Raw genomic sequence first — 15547 nt, forward strand, 5'->3', positions numbered from 1 at the left:
GTGATAACGTAAGCAGTCCTCCAACATGTGGACTCAGCAAAGCCTTCATTCAGCTTTCATAGACCACACTATCTACACAAGAGGTTCTTCTTTCTATACTCCTCACACCTCATCTCAATCTGCTCACTCTGTTTGTCTCTCAGCTTCTCATACCAAAGTTGTTCCAAAGCTAACTTACAGAATGACTTCAGCAACACTTCCATGCTGGAATAAGTGGGTCTGAAAAGTAGTATGGGAGGTAGAGAACTTCAGTTATCAGGCCCCTCTCCTTTGGAATCATCTACCAGTCAGGGTCCGGGAGGCAGAAACCCTCTCTACTTTTAAGAGTAGGCTTCAAACTTTCCCTTTTGATAAAGCTTATAGTTAGAGCTGGATCAGGCTTGGACCAGCTCTTAGTTATGCTGCTATAGGCTTAGACTGACACACTGGGATCCTACCTCACCCCCTTCCCCCCAACACTTACTTTAACTCTCCCTGTCCCATTAAAGGTACTACCCATAGACCTTTCTGGAGTCCCTGAGCTCCCTTGTCTCGTAGGTTCCTCTGAGCTGCCGTAGACGTCCTCCTGCTGTGGACGTTCCAGACTCCAGCTGATACAGATGTGCTGGACTCCAGCGGCAACAGCTACTACTACTCGTCTCATCACTATCACCGCTCCCTCTCTCTCTTATTCTCCTCTATCCCTCTCTCCAGACCCAACTCGGTTGAGGCAGATGTCTGTCTAACATGAGTCTGGTCCTGCTCGAGGTTTCTGCCTGTTAAAGGAAGTTTGTCCTCTCCGCTGTAACTAGCTAAATACTGTGAGGTGCAATGCTCATGGTGGATTAAGGTGTGGTCAGACAGAGGCTTATCCTGTCTTGGTGTTGGGTCTCTGTTCATAATTTGACATATGTATTTATTTTAAATAATTTAATTTATAGAACACGTGACAAAGTGTTTTATATGGGCATTAAAATAAATCAAGCAGGCCATAAATTGGCTAGATCACGAAATAAAACATATTTTAAAAGACATAAAAATACTTTGAATTAATTCTAAATGAATAAAATCATTTCAAAATATATATATTAATTTGGTTCAACTCAAGTAAAAAGTAAAATAAAGTTCTGATAAAATCAGGAAAGGCTCTGTGATAAAAGTCTGTGTTAAGAAGGGATTTAAAAAAGATTGCCGACTCAACAGACCGGATCTCCCCGTGTTTACTGTTCTTTCCCTTGCTGTGTTTGACTTCCTTCCTTCCTGATTGGTTATCGTTATGCTCCACGTCACAGGGTCCCTCCACCCAGCAGGTTATCTGATGGCATCAGTCATCTCCTGCGCAGATACAGGGAAGTTAAATCACTAACACGCCTCACAACACAGGAAAATCTGTCCAGATAATCTTTGGAACAATCAGGAAAATTGAGCCTTTGCTGACTTTGGTCAGGAAGAGGGGGTCAGGCCCAAAATCAGACAGATGATCTCATTGTGTGTACCCAGCTTATAGAAAACAAAGACATGAGATGATGTTTTCTGACGTTTTCACAGTCATGCTCTAAAGAACTGATAAATGTGTCCACACCTCCTCACAGACGTGTAGAGGGGAGCTGGGTTCGCTGGGATCTCTGAATACAGACACCAACATGCGGTCCCTGGAGGGAACATTTGATTTTGGGTCTCTACATTCACTGTTTATTGTGCCTTTTATTGCATATTATGGTGTGTGTTGCGTGACTTTTTCGTACCAGTACTGTTTGCTGGATGGGGATACAAAGAAAGAAAATAACCAACACTTTGAGGAAGGTGTTTTTGTTGCCCTGGTTTCAAAACAGGCACAGATATAGTTACAATTCTGGTTTCATTACAACCACATGGAAAACTGTCCAGTTAATCAGTGGTTCCCAAAGTGGGGGTCGCCAAACACTGATAGGGGGGGGGGGGTCACGAAATGCCTTCCAAAACCCATCTTGCAGTATTATTTCCTCAGGTTAGGCACTTCTGGTCGTTCCAAAGTCTGGGCTCAAATCGAAAGGGGATAGAGCTTTCTCCATCTTTTAAATCTCTTCTTAGGACTCACTTTTACAGACTGGCATCCTTTTTACCGCCTTTTATTTCATGTTATTTGTTTATATTTAACTAATTAAGTTGAATTTTTTTCATTTGATTATTTATTGTTTTATTATTTCATTTTTCATTTATTTTCATTTTCTTAATCTATCCTTTTCTATTTTCTCTGATATTATTTAGTCTAATTAAAACGTGTGTTTTTTTTACATTCCTCCATAACAATGATTTATTGCTCTACTCTCTCACAACTTTATTCTGTTCAAGTTGCATTTATTATTTTTAATCTTTTGTGTTGTATTTTGTTTTTTGCATTGTTAGAATTCCTTCACTCCTCTCTGTCTGTCAAAGGTTTACTTTGTCATCTGAATCCTACCATGCTGTTTGTCAGCATTTTGTAAACATTTGTTTTTAAAGGTGCCATACAAATAAATTAATTATTATTATTTTTTTTAATCATTGCTATTTTTTTATTTGTATTATTATTGTTGTTATCATTATTATTATTATTATTATTATTATTATTATTATTATTATTATTATTATTATTATAATTATCATTATTATAATAATGATAATAATAATAATAATAATTATTATTATTATTATTATTATTATTATCATTTTAATCTTTTTAATTGCATTATTGCTATTATTATTATCATTATTAGTTTTTATTTATTATTATCATTATTAGTTTTAAATTATTAGTATCTTTTTTAATCATTATTATTATTAGCTTGGTTATCAATATTATTTTTTCAATTTTATTATTATTATCATTTTATTTTTTTATTTTAATTTTGAATATTATATTATTATTATTATTATTTGTATTTTTATTATTATTATCGTCATTATTATTATCATCATTATTATTATCATTATAAAATCTAAAACCACTTTAAATCTGTGTTTTTTAAATCAATAATTATAAAAACAACAATAATAGTGGTTCAAAGTTAAATAAAACCATGCAGATAAAAAGGTTTTACCTGTTTTTCACTGACAGTACAACAGCAGCACAGGAAACACAGCAACATGTGCACATAGGTGGTCTTATTTCCTACCGATCAGCTAAATGAAGCATCTTCAGCCTTTTTTATTCCATTTTGTCCACTTTAGGATTTGCTTGTAGTGTATTCCCACGGCAGTGAGGAAGCTTCAACTTCCTCAAATCCATGCTGTATGTCCACAGCTCTCTTAAACAGATGAATTCTATAAATGAAACATTAAAATCTGTTACCTAATAAACTCTGGCTGCAGTTATTAAACCTGGAGACCAGCCGAGGAGAGTCTATAAAGGATGAAATACAGGCCGTGATTTCGTCGTAACTTACAAACAAAGAGATGTTCATTAAAGGTGATTCAAATTCATTTCAACCTGTCTCACGGTTTGTCAGTTTGGTTAGTTAACTGCTGAAGTCTTGGAATGCAGTAATATCACTAAAAGGTGGTCTTCAGACACTACTCTTATTATACTTTTATTGTGTTTCCAGCTCAGCTGCTTCATCATTTTCCAGAGTGCTAAAAGGCATTCCCCGTCCTCCTCTCTCCACAGTTTATACGAGAGAAACTCAAGCCTCCAAATCCCTTTACAGCCAGTTAGCTGTGTTGTAAACTTCCCCGGCTCTGGGCCCAGGGGAGTCGCAGTGCTGGAGTCAAGTAAATTATGTTTTGCCAGCTTAAAAGAGCAACTGAGAGAGAGCGCTTGATCCTACGGCCAAACCTGTGCCGGTTTTAGCGGGGCTAAGTGTGAGCCACTCCAGGTCAAAAGGTAAAACACTGACACTTAAAAACCCTTCGCAGTGGACAGATTGGGAGAGCTTGAGCTCGAGTGTTTATCCCCTCCAGGGCGGTTAAGTGGCCGCAGAAAGCTGAAACCCGGGCATCAGAGCGAGCCGGCAGGCCATGGCTGGGGGCACAAAGCTCCTAACATGATTCCTCTCATCCTATTACATGGGCACACAACCTTGATGGCATGTTTTCAAGTCCAGGCGTGAGGGTGGACTCCAGGTGTGCTGGTGTGCTAAATTGAGAGGGTGAGTCAAGAGTAAAAATGTGAGATTAAAGGAGGAGGTGAGTGATACTCTCAAAGTGCCAGCAGTGGAACATGTGGAAATGTGGAGTTTTAGAAATAAGAACTTGCTTTTGGATCATTTTTACATGTAAGCAGTACTCAAACCATCCATCAATGTTTACATAACATGACAAGGAAACCGTAGTCTGACTCAAAGAGTAGCTCTCTGAAGGCTGAAACCTCATATCTCCAAAACTACAGCTTATCAGGAAGATTAACAAAAATGTTTTTTTTAATAACAGAACACTGAGGGGATTCAGTCACAAGCTCTTTTTAATGGTTTTCATTGGCTGAAACTTTGTAATCGCAACTGACAGGCACTGAGGGAGACCAAAAACAAAGCGGCATCCTCTGGATGCAAGAATTGAAGACAATGCGGAAGTGTTATAAACTGCAGTTCATCGAGTGTCCACTAGAGGCTGGCTGCAGAAGCACCAGAAACCACATACACACCAATTCAAAGAAGACCATCTTTACAGCAGAAATAAACATGTTTACAGTTTACAGATAGCTAATTTCTCGATCGGCACACACTGTACGGGGGTGTGAATTTTTCGGAACGCTGCAATGTCGAAGATATTAAGATTCCAAGTTTTTCATTATGAGAGGCACTGCTGACTTGATTGACAGGCGGGAACTAGGGATACACCGATCCGATCCTGGTATCGGCTAGATCTGACTCAAAAAGCTAGATCGGATATCGGCGACAAAGGGCCGATATATAGTGCCGATCCACATGGCAGATCTATTCATCTCAGTTCTATGCTTTTCTGTGTTTACAACAGCCATGTGCGTCTCCTACGTCATTAGCGCCGGCCGGTCTGTGCATTTTTACCCGGTGGAGCATGATGGAGGAGAACTACAGAGGCTCTGTAGTTTAGCTGCATGTCACGCTTCTTTTGCTAACAACTCAGCTGAAAACTTGCAACATGTGCAGCGCTAATGTTTCAACGGATGGCAGTGAAAAATATAATGGAAGCCTAAAGGAGGAAGTTTACGTCAGAAGCATTCTACAACAAAGAAGCAAGAAACCTCCTATCAATGGATTCAAAGTGTGAAAAAACAGACAGGTTATTGGATTTAATTGTTCAGGATCCTTGAAATAAAGGGATTCAAGCCTCTGGTTTAGCACTTGGAACCCAGGTACAGTTCACCATCAAGTCAGAAAAGCCTGAAGTTGCCAAAACATGATTCTATCCTCTCATTAAGGAGAAGAGATTGTTAAATCAATACCAGGATCGGATCGGCTAGTATCGGCAGATACCAAAGCCCAGAGATCGATATCGGTATCGGGACATAAAAAGTAGGATCGGTGCATCCCTAGCGGGAACACTGTAGCTGTTAGCTAGGAGGCTCAAATCCCGCCTCTTTACCTCACACTAGCATGTCAGAAGTTAGGTTGAGTTCAACATTTCCAATATGGCTCCCGGCGATGAACGGCTTCAAAACAGCGCTTCAGGAACAGATGGGTGACGTCACTGAGACTAAGTCCATTATATACAGTCTATGCCAAAAACATACATTTTAGAATAAATAACTAAATATGGAGATATGAGGTTCCTGCCTCACAGTAGGAAGATGAAAGGAAGGGCGTTACTTCACAGACGGAGTGAGACCTGATAGAAACTACCTGTAGTCATGGGGAGAGGCTAATTTGACTGACAGCTGATAAATCTGTGATCTGTTTATAATGTAGAACCATATTTTAGCAGAATAACTAAACTCAGATTCAAACTTGTTAAAACTAAATATACAAGTTCTTTTAAAGTTAATTCTATCTTCACAAAATCACTTGGACACAAGAAATAGCTTGTTAGCTAGTTAGTAGAGTGTTAGCTGAGTTAGCTCACTGTCATGTGGTCAACATTTCAGGCTGAAATATAACAAAGGGGAGACACATCGGATATCACAGGGATTGAATGGATGGACTACCAGTCTACTATATGGAAGTGGAAACGGGAGTACAAATGAATACAACACTCATTAATTATTCCTTTCTAAAATCTCCTCTTGAACTAAAGATTAGCCCTACATACAATTAATCACTTTGTTTAGAGCTGGGCGATATTCAAAATTATGTTGTCACAATAAAATATTTCACATCAGTCGATATCGATAATTATCACGATAAATATCCAAGCATGATTTCATTTAATTGTAAAGTCAGATTTTTGCTCCTGAGTGAAAGTTGATGAACTTCTTGAGTCCATCATTTCTGACGGTGCTAACAGGAAGCAGGTCTTTAAAGTAAGATGAGATTTTTGTCAAGTTTTAGTTTGTAGATTCTTATTTTTCACAGGTTGAGATTATTTCCATACTTTGATTTAAATGTACAAAAAATATATATCAAATTGTGTTCTGTGTATCAGTTTAGTAGAGCATTGTTTTGAGTTGTAGTCTCCTTTAAGATTACTAAGGGTTACAGGCAGAGTGATGTTGTTTCCCACAGTGCAGTGAAGGCATCACGGTTATTCAGTGTTCAGTTGTCCTACGGTCGTGGTGGACATTAAACGTGTTCACAGCAGAAGTTGTCTCTGTGCTCTTCCTTTCCCCACATCCTGAAAGTAGATTTAATGAAGTGTATGAAGTTAATAGTTAACACAGAGTCGACTCAGTGTCAGACTAACGACTCTGCTTTGAGCTGCTAGGTTTTGAGTTTTCTTCAGTGTCGCTGTCGCTCGTTTCAGCTTTACATTCAGCTCTGAACGTCTTTAAGCCCCGCCTACCTCTCACCCTGCGATATGATTGGCTGTTCAATACAGTCTTCTTCTGTTACACCCCCCAACTCTTTCCGGTGGTTGGGGGGTGTAATTGCAGGTTTAAATATGTCACATTTTTATCGAACTTTTGTTTTATTTATATTGAGAAAAATGATACCACGATAATTATCATTATCAAATTATCACCCAGCCCTACCTTAGTTTACAACATGCTGTAAACATCATATCTTAAATTAGGGGAACATACAATTACAACACAATGCCATGACTGCAACTCAAAGTTTCTCATTTCGCAGTGTTTAAACAGTGATATATGGTTTCATTGCTGTCTGCTGCTTTCAAATATTAAAGAGGTCTTAGTCCACTCTGACTATGAAACATAGAATCAATACCCTCAGCCTGCTGCCAGCTTTGGAGATAAAACACCAAACTTTTATTCTTATACTCCATCAAAATCAAGAGTCATAACGTGATGCTGAAAAACAACAGAGGGAAAATTCATCACTCAAATTATGACCAATTGATTATCAGAACTTCAAATGTAGAAGGAAGGAAGGAAGGAAGGAAGGAAGGAAGGAAGGAAGGAAGGAGGAGAAAAAGAGGAAACATTGAACGGCAAGATCAAAGAGAAGAAAGAGAGGGAGAAAGAGAGTGTCAGGAGGAGCGATGCATTCAACACCAGCCAAAGGGCACCGAGTTTGAAGCCGCGACTCCCTGATTTGTTTGGCTTTATCTGCCACTGATAAATTGGGTCAAATAGCTGAGGAGGAGGAAAGGAGTGATGAAAAAAGAGAATAAAGAGCATCTTATCTCCCCAGCAGGGGCTTCGGTTGGAGAGAGAGGAGCGCAGAGGGAAAACTGTATCAATTAGTGAGTCTCCGTCAATCTCCACGCTGGCTCCAGAAAAGTTTGGTGTCGGTCCAAGGAACGCAATCTACTTTTTAATCCCAACTCTCAAATCAACAGTTGCTTTACTGCTGAGCGTGTGCCAGAGAGAAGCACACATGCACGGACGCACACACTCCAACACGCCTGTAGACACTCGATTTCTGAGAATAGAGCTGGAATGGAGACAGTCTAGGCTTGTTTCACAGCCATGGATTAAAAGTAATCCTGTAAGAAAAGTCTTTGAATTTAGATTTCCATTAGAGGGAAGTTTCTCGACAGTTCTATTTGCAGAAAAGACCCAATTTCAAGTGTCTGGATCGACTATTGGACGGTCATTGGCTACTCCGTCTGTCCCAGTGTTTTGTAACAGTGTGGCCTGCATACCTATTTACCTAGAAAGAAAGATTCACACACTAATCTAAGCCCTGAAGCATCTGAACTTTCATATAATCCAGCAGAATCCAGTCCAGACCACAACACATCTACCATGTTTATCTACAAACCATCAGAACAAAGACGTTTTTATATCAGAGCAATAAACTCAAAGTCAATTCAAAGCACTGTGAAGAGTTTCTACATTGTGTTGATTCTGGCGACCCCTGTGGACAAAATCAATTAAAGAAACTACATTTCCCATGAGCACCAACACCACTTTGGTAAAGATGTGTCTCGTGCAGACCTGTGTATTTGTTGTGGAGGCAACAGAACGTCTTTTTCAAACTACCTTTCTTTGCTGATGATAACTTTTTGCAGGATAAAGAGTGATGAGGTAATGTTTGATCTGTAGCTACGCAACATTTTAAACTACTAAGGAACAATGACAAAAACGTTACTTAGCTTACATTAGGTGACCAGATACACTGATTTAACGTTGTCCTTCACAGCCCAGGTGTGCTCTAGTGTCCCAATTAGTGTTGGAATAACGTAACGTAATCCTGTACTTAGCTGCGTTGCTCTTTTAGCTAACAAAGCCCTGGTTGTAGAGTTTCTCCATCTGAAAGCAATACTTCAGAATATGTACGTCTTTTTGCCTATCCTGCTCCAATGTTAGCAATGACTTTGATATATAATGTTAAAAGAACTTGACTGACTTCTCACTGCCAAACTTTCATGCAGTTAGATACTTCCAGGTAAATGCTTACTCAGCTTTTATTTGCAAAGAGACAACCCATTGTGTGGTTTGTCACTATTTCAATCTAGACCTGTTAGAGTCGCTCCTCTTCGTTCATTCTTCTCTCGGATTTTTCTTCTTTCTTCATCAAACTTTGTGATATTTCTCTCTGGCAGTTTGTTGAAGTTGTGACCTCTTTTGACCTTACATTGGTGAGAGTTGTGGACAGTTTTTCACGATGAAATCACCAACTTTAACTTTTACTCACATTACTGTTTCCCTGCACCCCGCTTTGTTTTGTTTTTACTCATACTCAGCTAGTTGAGCTGAAGCCGGCCGGCTCATCGGCTCGGCCTGCTGGATGTTCCTGCTGAACTCTGGAGATTTAGGACACATGGAGGCAGAGGAGGCATAGAGCTACAAGGAGGAGAGCTGGTCTAAGAAGACAGAGGTTTATGGAGAGGAGATAGAAGCCGTGTCTCTTCTCTCTCATCATGGGCAACGTGAGATCTCTGGATAATAAGATGGACAAGCTAACAGGACTAGCCAGGAGTCAGATGGAGTTTCAGGAATGTAGCATGGTGTGCTTCAAAGAAACGTGGCTGCATCAGGATATTCCCGACCACAACGTCTCCATTGACGGCTTCCAGACTGTCCGGGCAGACTGGGATAGCAGCGAGAGCGCTGTGGGCCTCCGACCATATTATCTGCACAGGGAGATCTCACATGTCATACTGGTAGCTGTTTACATCCCCCCTCTGCCAACCAGACTACGGCGTCCAACGTTCTCAACACTATAGCCAGACTCCAGACAGACCACCAGAGTGCCCTCTTCCTGATCTCCAGACAGACCACCAGAGTGCCCTCTATCTGATCTCCAGACAGACCACCAGAGTGCCCTCTATCTGATCTCCAGACAGACCACCAGAGTGCCCTCTTCCTGATCTCCAGACAGACCACCAGAGTGCCCTCTTCCTGATCTCCAGACAGACCACCAGAGTGCCCTCTTCCTGATCTCCAGACAGACCACCAGAGTGCCCTCTATCTGATCTCCAGACAGACCACAAGAGTGCCCTCTTCCTGATCTCCAGACAGACCACCAGAGTGCCCTCTTGCTGATCTCCAGACAGACAACCAGAGTGCCCTCTACCTGATCTCCAGACAGACCACCAGAGTGCCCTCTATCTGATCTCCAGACAGACCACCAGAGTGCCCTCTATCTGATCTCCAGACAGACCACCAGAGTGCCCTCTACCTGATCTCCAGACAGACCACCAGAGTGCCCTCTACCTGGTCTCCAGACAGACCACAAGAGTGCCCTCTTCCTGATCTCCAGACAGACCACCAGAGTGCCCTCTTCCTGATCTCCAGAAAGACCACCAGAGTGCCTTCTTCCTGATCTCCGGGGACTTCAACCATTTATTTAATTTTTACATAGCTTATTTTTTCTTCTGTACATGACTCAGAAATTAGTCACCTTAATATATCTCTAGCATGTAATCTGGAAATGTGGGGGATGGAATACCAATGAGGAAACACAAATGAGGAAATACAATGAAGGGTATATATTTGTACTTTGAGATTAGTGACATAAAATTGTACCATAAATTTAGGCAATTTCCTACATTCTGAGTAAAATAATGCTTCACTGTTAACCTTATAAAAATAAAAATAATTACCTGTTCTAAATCTGGACACTGTTTAAAAACACTGTGCTGTTTATTTGCCACTAGTTCTTAAAAATATATTTTATAAATGAAGTGAAATATTCTGTTTTGTTGAGAGACACTTTTGCTTATTTTAATACCACCCTCCAGTTTTTGTTTTTATTTCTTATTTTAAAGAGCATATTTTTTCAGTTAATGTGTTGTTGCTTTCCACATATTTACCAGTTGAATATTCATACAAACTCACTTTAAAACAACTCTAATACAACCTTCATGTGTCATAAAAAGAACCTTTTTTCCCCCCGTTTCTAATTCAAGCATCCAGCGTCAGTCAAATGTGAAAATAAACTTTCAAGGTTGAAAATCATGAGCCTGTTGCAATCAAGGAGCAATCACGCTGCTGCTGGAGTCTTTGAAATGACCTGCTCTGGGAGATGAGGCTGGCAGGAAAAATTCAATATCTGATTTTGACGTCAATAAATCATCACTTCTTTAATCCGGGGAGATAACTTTGATTGCTATAAACAAACAGCAGGAGGATCTGAAGCTGCTGCCGACCTCTACTGTGTGATTTACTTTGAGGAGTTTGACTGGCCTGGAATATAAGTCTGTGAGTAAAAACACCTCAGGTTTGTATTTACTGTGCTCACAAATCAGCAACTACAAAGCATGTACAGTGAGGGGAGACATGCTACAAGATACAGTGAGGGGAGACATGCTACAAGATGAACGGAGGAAGGGAACTGAGGACAAGCCTTTTCTTTTTTTTTTTGGACAAAGATAAATGGCGATAATACATTTCTGCAAGTTAAATTTTTTTAAATGAAAACTTGGCTTTGTTGAGATTATTTTTCCCATATTAAGTCATAATTATGAGATAAAATGTTGAAATTATGAGATAATAAAGTCATAATTATGAGATAGTAGAAAGGAAGAAATCTTACTAAATAATAAAGCAGTAGCTTTACTTTGGAGTGAGCTCTGGCTGCTGTTTGATATGATAGAGAAATGGATTGTGAGTACATTGAGACTTACTTTAAACCTGTCTATACCATTAATTAATTTAGTAGAATTAGTTACCTTGTTTAGGATTGCATAACGTTTACATGGCTGGGCGAGAGAGGGGAAGCACGGAGAGTGAAGGGATGCAGGGACTACAAAACATGAATCTCATAATTTCAAATTTTTATCTTGTAATGTTTTTACTTTTTATCTCATATTTTCCAACTTTTTACCTTGTAATTTTGATTTTTTTATCAAGTAATTTTTGTATTTATATTCTCATAATTTCGACTTTTAATCTTGTAATTTTTCGACTTTTTATCTCGCAACTTTTTGACTATTTATCTAATATTTTTGACTTTTTATCTTGTAATTTCGACTTTTTATCTCATTATTTTTTAATTGTTTTCCTGTAATTTATGGATTTCTATTCTCATAATATCGACATTTTATCTCATTATTTTTCGACTTTTTACCTTGTAATTTTGATTTTTTTTATCTAGTAATTTCTTTATTTATATTCTCATAATTTCGACTTTTAATCTTGTAATTGTCCGACTTTTTATCTTGTAATTTATCGATTTCTATTCTCATAATATCGACGTTTTATCTCATTATTTTTCGACTTTTTATCTTGTATTTTCGACTTTTTATCTCATTATTTTTTGACTTTTTATCTTGTATTTTTCGACTTTTTATCTCATTATTTTTTTTTTTTTATCTTGTATTTTTCGACTTTTTATCTTGTATTTTTTGACTTTTTATCTAGTATTTCCGACTTTTTATCTCATTATTTTTCGACTTTTTAATCTTGTATTTTTCGACTTTTTATCTTGTATTTTCGACTTTTTATCTCATTATTTTTTTACTTTTTATCTTGTATTTTTCGACTTTTTATCTCATTGTTTTTTGACTTTTTATCTTGTATTTTCGACTTTTTATCTTGTATTTTCGACTTTTTACTTTATAATTTCGACTTTTTATCTCCTAATTTTCCTTCTTCATTATCTCATAATTTCAACTTTATTATCTCATAATTTCGAATTTCTATGTCATAATTTCTCGACTTTTTATCTAATAATTATGACCTTATATGGGCAAGAAAAAAAATCTCAACAAAGCCAAGTTTTCTTCTTTTTTCTTTTTCTTTTAGTTACTTGTGGAAATTGGCTTCCATATGATAATGTTCCAGGCCATAGAAAAAAAAGTTGAGCCATCCAGCAGGACTTCCCCATTAATGTATTTGACAAAATTTGTCGGATTCACTTCAAAATATCCATAAAAAAAAAAAAATACAATAAATATGTCGTTATTCAAAAACATCCATCACGATTTCAAAATGTAAAGATTATTCATTAAAACAAGCGTTGGGCGTTATTCCTATGCTATCCAGAGCCTCACACTGCATCAATACAACGTTCCCTCACATATTAAATAAGCCAGCTCACTTGAGGTCCTGGACTACACACCTGTATGTCATTGCCTCTACACTGAATCTGCTCTACATTTATAAGAATAGTAAAGTTACACTTTCCTGAAAATCAAGCACTTAAAATTCTCCCACACACCTTGACTGAATACACACACTACACCCTCTTGGGGACATTCAGACATGCCTGCTTTCAAAATAAAGGTACAGAGTGACACTGCTGAGAAATCCCCCCGCAGCACAGCAGCCGTATCATGGGAACGACGTCCTTTCTCATCACAGTTAGAGCCGAGTGAAAGTATTCTGCCACACACCTCCAAGTTTGATGGACTCCAAAAATAGCTCCGTAAATCTCTCTGGAAAATGGGATTCCTCTAAATAAGCCGATGACTTCTATATGCTGCTGCAGCAGGAGAGGGTTAGGGAGGGAGAGAGAGGAAGTCTGAAACTCTGGAGCAGGAACACACTGCACTAATGAATCATTTAGAGTTCAAGTTCTTCTGCATTTATTTTTCATTCCTGTTCATCCAAATACAGTTGACCATACTGCTTCCACAGCTCCCCACCTCGTGCCACAGCCTCAGACAACCAGCACTGAGATCAATGAACTTTGGTAATAGCTGCACATTTTGAAAATAAGCTTATTTGCATAGTAAAGGGGGAACAGCTACTCTTTGGCTATGCCTCAGGGCAAACAGAAATCTGAAAACCATCTTCAGTTATTAAACCACACTGTACAGTATGTATGAATATTACTTAGTGGAGAGCAGTGACTTCCTGGAGTCTTGTACCAACAAATGGAAGCACCATTTCCATACAATGTTAAGTTACAATAGTCTGATAACAGAACTGAGAGGATGAAACACCTGTTTTATACAAATAGACATGACCTCCTACAACTGTACAGTCATGGCCAAAAGTTTTGAGAATGACAACTATTAATTTTCACAAAGTCTGCTGTTTCAGTTTTTATAATGGCAATTTGCATATACTCCAGAATGTTACGAGGAGTGATCAGCTCAACTGCAATTAATTGCAAAGTCCCTCTTTGCCTTAAAAATGAACTTTATCACCAAAAACACATTTCCACTGCATTTCAGCCCTGCCACAAAAGGACCAGCTAACATCATTTCAATGAGACACAGGTGTCACACACATTAACACAGGTGTGGGTGTTGATGAGGACAAGGCTGGCGATCAATCTGTCATGATTGAGTGACTGGACACTTTAAAAGGAAGATGGTGCATGACACCATTGTTCCTCATCTGTTAGCCATGGTTACCTGCAAGGAAACACGTGCAGCCATCATTGCATTGCACAAAAAGGGCCTAACAGGGAAGTTTATAGCAGCGAGTAAGATTGCACCTCAGTCAACCGTCTATCGAATTATCAAGAACTTCAAGGAGAGAGGTTCAATTGTTGCCAAACAGGCTCCAGGGCGCCCAAGAAAGTCCAGCAAGCGCCAGGACCATCTCCTGAAGGTGTTACAGCTGCAGGATCGGGCCACCACCAGTGCAGAGCTTGCTCAGGAATGGCAGCAGGCAGGTGTGAGTGCATCTGCACGCACAGTGAGGCGAAGACTTTTGGAGGAAGGCCTGGTGTCAAGGAGGGCAGCAAAGAAGCCACTTCTCTCCAGTAAAAAGATCAGGGACAGACTGATATTCTGCAGAAGGTACAGGGACTGGACTGCTGAGGACTGGGGTAAAGTCATTTTCTCTGACGAATCCCCTTTCCGATTGTTTGGGGCATCTGGAGGAAGGCTTGTTCGGAGTAGACGAAGTGAGCGCTACCATCAGTCCTGTCTCTTGCCAACAGTGAAGCATCCTGAGACCATTCATGTGTGGGGTTGCTTTTTGGTCAAGGGAGTGGGCTCTCTCACAATCTTGCCTAAAAACACAGCCATGAATAAAGAATGGTACCAGAACGTCCTCCAAGAGCAACTTCTCCCAACCATCCAAGGGCAGTTTGGTGATGAAGAATGTCTTTTCCAGCATAATGGAGCACCTTGCCATAAAGCAAAAGTCAGAACAAAATGGCTCGGGGAACAAAACATTAAGATTTTGGGCCCTTGGCCAGGAAACTCCCCAGATCTTAATCCCATTGAGAACTTGTGGTCAATCCTCAAGAGGCGGGTGGACAATCAAAAACCCACAAATTCTGACAAACTCCAAGCATTGATTATGCAAGAATGGACTGCCATCAGTCAGGATTTGGTCCAGAAGTTGATTGACAGCATGCTAGGGAGAATTGCAGAGGTCTTGAAAAAGAAGGGTCAACACTGCAAATATTGACTTATTGCATGAATTCTGTGTAATTCTCAATAAAAGCTTTTGATACTTATGAAATGCTTCTAATTGTATTTCATTATACCATAGAAACATCTGACAAAAACACCTAAAAACCCTGAAGCAGCAGACTTTGTGAAAATGTAATATTTGTGTCATTCTCAAAACTTTTGGCCATGACTGTAGTTAGTAGCTAGCAAGGAGAAAGCTAACTGATGTAGCATAAAGAAACAAGCTGTCTCCTAACTAAGGTTGTGAAGTGTAGTTACAGAGATAACCGAATGCTAAGTATTTGTGTAATTTCATGTAAAATCAGGGCCT

At 39.2% G+C, this 15547-nt stretch overlaps 1 protein-coding gene across 3 annotated transcripts in view; it reads right to left on the reverse strand.

Annotated features, from left to right (window-relative positions):
- tmem102 (transmembrane protein 102) overlaps positions 1–15547 on the reverse strand; it is a 61066-nt gene that overhangs the window by 13922 nt on the left and 31597 nt on the right. The window lies entirely within an intron of this gene.

The sequence above is a fragment of the Notolabrus celidotus genome, chromosome 23 (genome assembly GCF_009762535.1).
Source record: "Notolabrus celidotus isolate fNotCel1 chromosome 23, fNotCel1.pri, whole genome shotgun sequence".
In the NCBI taxonomy this organism is placed as follows: domain Eukaryota; kingdom Metazoa; phylum Chordata; class Actinopteri; order Labriformes; family Labridae; genus Notolabrus; species Notolabrus celidotus.